Source organism: Notamacropus eugenii, chromosome 4 (assembly GCF_028372415.1).
Source record: "Notamacropus eugenii isolate mMacEug1 chromosome 4, mMacEug1.pri_v2, whole genome shotgun sequence".
NCBI lineage: Eukaryota > Metazoa > Chordata > Mammalia > Diprotodontia > Macropodidae > Notamacropus > Notamacropus eugenii.
In genome coordinates this window covers 24,077,771-24,087,088 of record NC_092875.1, presented here as the reverse complement: position 1 = coordinate 24,087,088, position 9,318 = coordinate 24,077,771, and the positions used below count along the sequence as shown (strand labels likewise).

Sequence of the window (9,318 nt, the reverse complement as noted above, 5' to 3'; positions counted from 1 at the left end):
TGGCTCAGAGAGGTCTCCCAACTTGACCAAGTGCAAGGTAGTAAATGGTAGAATCTGAACTCAAACTCAGGTCTTCTGATTTTGAATGCAATTGGTAGAGACAATAGTGTGAAGTTTAAATTCATTTCAACTATAAGCCACACACCAGGGTCCTGGGAACATCTTCTTTTTCTCTTGACATCTTCTTAAATATCTTTCTTCTTTTTTTTTTGACATTTTAAGATTTTTATTGAGAGCTTCTTAGAAAGTAAAGATTATCAGCCCTTAGACAAGTTCAAACACTATTATTTTGTTGTAAGGATATGTTGGAAATACCCAGTGGTAAAGAGATTCTATAGCTGGTGCTCCAACACAGCACCTCATAGCCCACAGTCAAAGGCATCAGGACTATTCTGAAAGTAGAGATCAAAGAAGCCTTTGTATGTCTTCACGTCAGTGAGAAGAGCTTCGACTGTAGGGTCCTTCTTCATGGCGGCTACCCACAGCTTCAGAGCAGGGGTGTGGTCCACGCAGTCAGTTATCTCATACGATTCCAACTGTTCAAACCAGGGCCAGATGAGGTAATCGATCATAGATACAGAATTTCCACCAAAGAAAGTGGTCTTCTGCCGGGTAAGAACCTCCTCCAGTTTTCTGAATTCCTTACCGAGTTCTGCTTCCGAGTGGTGCAGTCTTCCACATTTCGTACTGCTATAAGAATATTCTTGGACAGCGATGGTACCTTAGAAAACAACTCCGAAATCATCTTTTGCAAAGCTTTCTCATGTGGATCTTCTGGAAACAGCTTCTTTCCTGGATAAACTTCATCTAGGTATTCACAAGTGATGGAAGATTCATGTATCAGCTGACCCTTACTGGTCTCCAGAACTGGTACTAAACCAAGGGGGTATTTCTCAAGGAACCATTCAGGCTTGTTTTTCAAGTTAATTTTGATGACCTCATGCTTGATTCCTTTGGCTTCAGGACGAGATGGGTTCTCTCAGCGAAGGGGCAGAATCTCATGCTGTACACCCCGACGACTCCCAGAGGCACGGGGCCGGGCTGAACGCTGCCTTTTCCCAGGCTATGGATGGACTCACCAGACATCACATCCCCCGATCAAATACCTTTCTTCTAAGAATTTACCCCTTTACCTAATTCTATGAGGAGATAAAAGCCTCCTCTTCCCAGGGAAGTCCTTGATAGTTTTGCAGTGTGATTAGAGTAGCAAAGGCCACTTTGGTGGGTGATGGAAACACCATTGAACTAATGTGGACACACAAGAATTGAGAAGGAGAAGGAGGGTCTCCATGTAAACACAAAGACTGTACAACTCATGAGAAAGCTCAGAATGAGAGGTCAAAGAGTAATGTATATGAAATTGAGCCTCACATCTTTTGCTTTGTGGTTGAAATCTTCACATTTGTATTGGAATGACAGGTTTGCTTTTCATTTTTCTGTCTGGTGAGCTTGAGATGCACCAGACTTTGCTAATTAAAGCCAGAATGTGCTACTCTTGGCATTACATGTCACCAAAGCCCATTTCCAGTCCCTAGAGCTGTTATTTTAAATTGGTGCAATTATTTACCTTACCCAGTGATATATATTTTTTTATTCTCTGGTGCCTACTAGATCTTAACACAAAACAAATGCTTTAATAAAATTGGGATATTGCTGCCTAGGAGTGGTGAAGTTGCGTTATTAGAAACCATTGGGATTGACAGGAGTTTAGGATGTTTGAATGAATCATTGCCTGATATTTCTTTCGTGCTTCATATATATGATTAGCAAATGTTGTCTGAGCGCTGATTAACTTTGTTTATTTCTTAATTGGGTTTAGGATCGTCTGTCTTGCGGTTAAGAAATAATTGTTTGATTAATGTTTTGGAATTTACATTTTCATTAAGCTCCAGAATAAGTTCTGTACCAATTAGCTGTAGCAGTAACATGCAGATCTGGGACAACCCAAATTGCAATTTTTGCCCATTAAGTAATAACTGTTATATTGATTGGTGATAATGGGCCATGGATAGTAAATACACATTAGGCTGAATTTAGATTATATAGTAACTGGGTGCCAGAGGATAGTCAGTTCACATGACTCCTCTACACGCCAATTATTTCCCATATACAGTGTCTCATCTCCCACAACTGTGGTTTCCCCATGTCTGAAAGGCATTTTTCATTACCCCCTTTTTGGGGAATCCCTAGATTCCTGTAAAGCATAGCTTCAGTCCTCTTTCCTCCATGTGACCTTTTTTATACATCTTGTTATCAGTCCTTGCTCCTTCATGACATTATTTTGTCAATAGTTTTTGGTTGTTCATCCTTAATTCTTTACCTGCATGTCTCTCATTTCTCTTCCCAGTTTTTCCTCCACCTCTCTTACTTGATTTTCAAAATCCTTTTTGAGCTCTTCCATGGCCTGAGCCCATTGAGTGGGCTGGGATACAGAAGCCTTGACTTCTGTGTCTTTCCCCGATGGTAAGCATTGTTCTTCCTCATCAGAAAGGAAGGGAGGAAATACCTGTTCACCAAGAAAGTAACCTTCTATAGTCTTATTTTTTTTCCATTTTCTGGGCATTTTCCCAGCCAGTGACTTGACTTCTGAATATTCTCTTCACACCCACTTGGCCTCCAGATCCTCCCAGCCAGTGCTCGGGGTCTGAGATTCAAATGCTGCTTCCCAGCCTCAGGGCTTTTGGCAGGGGCGGGGCTGCTATTCAGTGTGAGATTAAGTTCAGGTGCTCAGGTGGGGGCAGGGCTGCCTCATGGGGCTCAGTTCCCTCAGGGGGTTTATGCAGAGACCTTCAACAATGGATCCTGGCTCCTGCCTGCTTGGGGAGCCCAGATCTGCTCCCGCCTCTGCTGCTGCCTCCCTAGGGGGCCTGAGCCACAGGGACACCCCACTCCCCTGTCGACCACCCAAAAAGACTCTCTCACTGACCCTTGTCACCTGTGGGTGGAGGGACCCACGCGGCCGCTGGAGATTCCGTCCCTGAGGCCTGCTCAGATCTGCTCCTCTTGGTGCCACGTGGCCACGGCAGGGCTGGGCTCTGCTCCCGGTCCAGGGTGTGATGGACCTTTCGTGTCAGGTATCTCTGGAACAGAAATCTCGTGTGCTCCATTGTTCTGTGGCTTCTGCTGCTCCAGAATTTGTTGCTCCAGAATCTTTTTTACAGGTATTTTATGGGCTGTGGGTTCAGAGCTAGCGTATGTGCATCTTTTTACTCTGCCATCTTGGCTCTGCCCCGTTCATCCTTAATTCTTGAAGAGGAGCAATGGCATCCTGAGGGTAATGTCTTGACATGAGTGTGATCTGGATTTAAGTGAGGCAGAGCTGAACAAAGTCTTCAACCTCACTCTGTCCTCTAGAGTCATCAGAGTCCAGTGACAGGACAAAAGTCAAGATGACTGTCATTGACCCAGCACTTTGTTAATGTTTTTTATATGTAACCCACACATAGTCTCTGGGCTCACTCTCCCTATTCCAATCTGCTTCCAGATTGGGTCCCCAGAGCAAGTCTGCTGCTCTATATTTTCTCGGGATTCTAGTGGGGTAGCCCTAAAGAGATTGTAGTCTTTAAGAGATACTGTTCTGAGCCCCTATCCAGGATGGAGCCACCCAATATCAAATGGCCAGTTAACATTACCTCAGTATCATCTAAGCAGTTAGTTAGACTTAAAGTGGTGACTACAAAACTTTTCTACCACTAACAAGTTCACATCTAGGTACAGCATAGCCAATGAACTAGTCACTCTGTCACTCAGAGGAGAGTCTCAGATTCTAGACTGATCCATTTTTGAATTGGATCAAGCAGGTCCTTCTGTTAGGGATAGCTCTTTCCCAGGCTCAGTCACTGTATCCCTGTGGCTCCTCTGAAGTTCATAAAGTTGTACCCTAGTTTTTTCCATCTCTGATACTCATTCATCTAAGAGCAAGAAAGGTGCACATACACACACACACACATTTACTTATTTGTGTATGTGGGCAGCTAGGTAGTACAGAGGATGGCACATTGGTCTTAGAATCAGGAAGATTCATCTTCCTGAGCTGAAATCTGGCTTGAGACACTTACTAGCTGTATGACCCTGGGCAAGTTCCTTAATCCTGCTTGCCTCAGTTTCTTATCTATAAAATTAGGTAGAAAAGGAAATGGCAAACCACTCTATATCTTTGCCAAGAAAATGGGGTCACAAAGATTCTGACATGAGTGAAACAATTCCACAACAAACAAAATTTGTGTATATATTGTATACCCTGAGATTAATGTAAGTTCCTCAAGGGCAAGGATTATTTGGGGGCCTTTTGCTTTAGGAGGTGCTTAATATATGTCTGTTGAATTGCTGATTCAACAAATTTTCTGGAGATTGGAGAACCCAGGTTCTTGCCTTTTCTCTGGATGTTTTTGTTGATTTTAATCACTAGGCAAATTCATTTCATAGCTCTCATTTCTATAACTAGGCAATCATCACCATTGACAAGAGATCAAATTCCAATATGGAAGGTCAGATATGCTGGCTCTACCAAACATGTCAATGATTTCCAGATCTGCTCTTAAAGGTGCACCATTTTCTGATGTAGGACCCTACTGTGAGCTACATGAGGCATAGACATGTACCTGGATAGACCACATGAGAGCCTGACTCCTTTCCTTGGAACTTCAGCAGCCACAGCTATGATCAACAATGAATGAAGACAAAGAGAAAACTCTGCTTCCACAGTGTAACCCTTGCACCTTTCTTGGAGTCTTATCTTTAAGGTTTATATTCACAGACTTAGACCAAGTACTGCAGGGTGATGTTCAGTAGGCTGGTTGATAATGGTGGTTGGATGTTGTCTTTCATTCTCAAAGAGGACCTAAATGACATCACTATTTCAGAGTCAAGATACAGCTTGTTTGACAGTGGCTGATCAGACCAACAAGGGCTCTGAATACTTTACCACAGATCAGGTACAAAGAGTCCATGTGAACATTTAGGGTGGATTCTCTAAGTTTGTACACCTTGCATTTCTTTTGGGCTACTTCAATTCTGCTTTGTTCTTACGGCACAGTACCTTCTTTGTTATAGGCACACCATGCTGGGTGTACCTGCATAAAATAATGCATTCAATAATGGTATACCAGTATCAAAAGAAACATAATACTATCTGCTCCTTCCATAAGCCAGGAATGAGCACAACCCCTGAAGGTAATTTTTCATACATGGCCCCAAAGTGTTCTGCTCTGGTACTTGTTAGCAATCCTATTTTTAGAGTTTATTAAGTGCTTTTCTTACAAAAATCTTTGGAGATAGGGAGTAATTGTTACTCCCATTCTTAGAGATGAGGAAACTGAAGCCAGTTGATTTGACTTGGGTTATATAGCTAGTAAGAAGCAGAGTTGGAACTTCAACTCGAGTTTCTTGTTTACAATTCCAGTGCTCTCTTCCTGCGAATACAGATGGTGGTTTTTTTTTTTTGTACATGCACTTAAGGACTACTCAGAACTCATTTACAGGCAATTCCAAAAGTCTGGGGATTGCTTTCCTACTCAACTGATGATCTGTTACTCATCTTTGATTCTAAGTTCATTTCTACCTGTCTCAAAGTTACTGGTGACCCCCCAAAAGTAGGGAAGCTCATGGTAGCATATTTGCAATGATAATCTATATTCAAGAAGTGGTATAAGGAAATGTTTGCTCAGAGAAGAAAGTGGGCTGGTCATATTAAAATAATGAAGGGTAACCAAGAGATTGACTGCATGTTGCATCAATAGCCACAAAACGTAAAAATACCTATGAGAAAACCTCCATTGTACTGGATTGCTCTTCCACAGAGAATCTCTGTCTAGAGAGAACAACAGGTTTGTGCTAGCCAAAATCCTAAGCAACAAGTTGTAATTTTGTGGCTGACTGGCAGATACAAGAAAGGCAGGAATCTCTCTCTCCCCCCATCCCCCCTCTTTCTTTCTTCTTCCCTCCCTCCTTCTGATAGAGGCAAAAGTGCAGCCCCGTTTTCTGCTTGCCCTTAGGCTCATTTTCATGCCATTCAGGGGCCATTTCAGAGCTGAGAGAATTCTCGTAAACCCAGCCACTACGTGGTTCCTGTGTAGTTTCATTGGGTGAGATTCATTGGTTTTGGGGATACGGACTTAAGATCAGGATTTGATAGATATTAAAAGGACTTGTCTAACACCAAGTCAGACAGCTAGTTGGGGGCATGGTCTTTCACTTAAGATTAAAAATAGTCAAAAGAGCAGATTCATTCTTATCCTAGAACCTCTGCAGGCTGCCTGTATGAGAGCTCATGGACTCTGTTGTTGTGTTCGTCCTTCATTGCCGAAGAAGACCATGCCATCAGAGAAATAATGACATCACTTACACTTGACTTTGTTTTGAGTGAGGGAGGGCTTTGCAGCTCACCAGCCTCACTTCTCTTCCAGAGCCATCTGAATCCAGTGACCAGATATTCATCAGGATGACTGGAGATGACCCAGTATGCAATGGGAGACCTTGGCCACTTTAGGCCAAGGTCTATTCAGGTACTCACTTAGGGTGAGGTTACCCCATTCAGTGAATCATAGACTCTATACTAATGTACTGAAAGAGTTTTATCTTTCATCATGGAGATGATGATGTTAGGGGTGGGGCAACTTTTTGCCAGAGAATACAAATGGATCTAGAGTCTTTAGTAAACAAGACAGTTCAAAGGAGCACAGAGTTCCTTTGGATTCTAGGAGTGATATTCCTTAGTCATTCCAGCTCTATATGCAGGATTGAAAACTAAACATTTCAGATGAGCTGTAGAACAATCAGCCCCTTCATTTTGTTTTTTTTTCTATTTAAATTTATATTGATATATTTGCTTTATATTACTTATATTTTCCAATACATTCATTCTCTTCTGCTTCTCCCAGCAAACCATTCCGTGTTACAAAGAGAAAAGATTGTGGAAAAAACAGTTCATCAAAATAAACCAATATATTAGGAGGGAAGGGGGTAATGAGTATTTATTAAGTACCTACGAAGGTAACTAGGTGGTACCCTAGATAGAACACCAGCCTGGATTCAGGAAGACCTGAGTTCAAATTCACCCACACTAGCTGTCTGGCCCTAGGCAAGTCATTTAATCCTGTTTGCCTCAGTTTCCTCCTCTATAAAATGAGCTGGAGAAGGAAATGCAAACCATTCTAGTACCTTAACAAGAAAACTGCAAGTGGTGTCACAAAGGCCTGGACACAACAGCACTAACAACAGAGCACCTACTATGTGCCTGGCAATGTGCTAAGTCTTTACAAATCACATCTTATTTGATCCTCACAACAACCCTGGCAAATAGGTACAACTAGCATCACCTTTTACAGTTGAGGAAACTGAGGCTGACCAGGGTAAAGTGACTTGCCTAGGGCCACAAGTTATGAAGTATCTGAGGTTGAGTTTAAACTCAGGTCTTCTTGACTCCTGGACTGGTGCTCTATCCAGTGGGCCACTACCTGCAAGTACATAGCAGCCAAATATCACACACACACACACACACACACACACACACACACACACACACACACGTTTCCACTACCACAGTCCACCATCTCTGTAAATAAGGGAAAGAGGTGAACTCATAACTCTTCCTTGGTACCAAGTTTGCTCATTACAATTTGACTATATTTAGCTTCAGCATTTTTGTTTTAGGTTTTTTTTGTTATTGTTTATATTACATTATTACATAACACACTGTGTCTATTGTTTTCCACTTTTCTTCTTACTTCTCTTTGTTATCAGTCCATATCAGTATTCTCATGGTTCTTTGCATTCTTCACCTTCACCCTGTGTAAGATTCCATCATATTTGTGTGCTCCATTTTGTTTATCCTTTGCCCAATCAATGAACATCTACTTTGTTTCCCATTTCTTGCTATCACAAACAGTACAGGGAGGTTCCAAGTGTCCACCAAGTAGTAAGTCATGGGATGATAGATCAAGAACAGGAAAGGACTTCAAAGGCATTTAGTCTAACTCCCTCATTTTGCAGATGCGGCTTAAGGAGATTCAATGAATTGTCCAAGGTTACACCATCTTCTGACCTCAAATCCAGCACTCTTTCCTTTGAATCACTCTAATCTTGAATCACTCCCAGGAACTGGGGATCAAAGCAGTCTAAGGCACCCAGGGGATGCAGAGGGCAACAAGGGACACTATCATTGTGCATATCTGTTGGTTTTATCCCAAACTCTAAGAATCCTTTGTTCCAGAACCTGAACAAGCACACAATGGTTCCCAAGAGCAAATCTCATCTCCTATGAGCTCCCAAAGAACAGCCTGCTGAGAATTGGGGCCATTAACTATTGGTTAGCAAAGCTGTTGCTGAGCTAAGAAGAAAGTGAATTGTGAGCTCAGAGGAAATCTTGGAGAAACCCCTTGTATGGAGAAATTTCAGCTTGCTAATGAAAATGGTCCTACAGGTAAGATATTAACTCTGGTTTTCTAAGGTAGGATAGCAGGTGGGATGGGGATGGGGAGGTATGAGAAAGTCTCAGACTTGATAAAATCATGAGTATTTCTAGAACCACAGTTGGGCACATCCCTGGGTTATTCACTTTTTGATTTTGCATTAATACAATTAAAAATTCTTTGCCCTTTGCTCTCCCTGGGCCCCTTGCTACAGCATCCAAATCAAAGGAAACACCTAGATGCAGTACTGGAGACAAATGGACAATCTCCTCAGTTTGGTTAGATGATGCCTAAAGTCCCTTCAAAATATCTCAATTTCTGAACACAAGGTTCCCATAACACTTGGGACCCGAGATGATTCAGAAAAATCTCAATGTAAACAGTCATCACTGAAACTTAGAAATGAATGAAAGTTGAAAAATTCTGAGAATGAAGGTGATCATCCTTTGAACTGACTCCAAGGAGGAGCTGATGTCCTAGAAAGGTGGTTTGGTTCAGAGCCCTAAGATTCTGGGTAGGATTTTTCATATTGCTAATCCAGGACTTCTAGATCTTTTTTACATCTGTTGCCTCTGTGTGCTTCTGGGTTATGGGAGATCAGTCATGCTGGGTGATGAGGTAGTGTCTTAAGGTCACCAGCATTTCAGGCGTCTGGGGCTTGTGGAAGGTAAACAGGTAAGGAATCTTAGAAAGTCTTACAGAGAATTATAATGTCTAAAGTGAAGTAATTGAATTGCTCTAATGTACTCCATCCCATTTAGGTAACATTTAGAATATTATGCTCAGTTTTGAGGGCCATTTTAGAAAGGACATTGTCAATTAATTTTCAAGTCTCATTGATTCTATGGCATTTCTTCCACCTGTCCTCTTCTTTCCACTCATCCTTGGTTAAAGACTTTATCACTTCTTG

At 41.9% G+C, this 9,318-nt stretch overlaps 1 pseudogene; it reads right to left on the bottom strand.

Moving 5' to 3' along the window:
- Nucleotides 1-217: 217 nt before the first annotated feature.
- LOC140498062 (glutathione S-transferase omega-1 pseudogene) lies at nucleotides 218-1,086 on the bottom strand (annotated as a pseudogene).
- Between the last annotated feature and the right edge of the window lie 8,232 nt (nucleotides 1,087-9,318).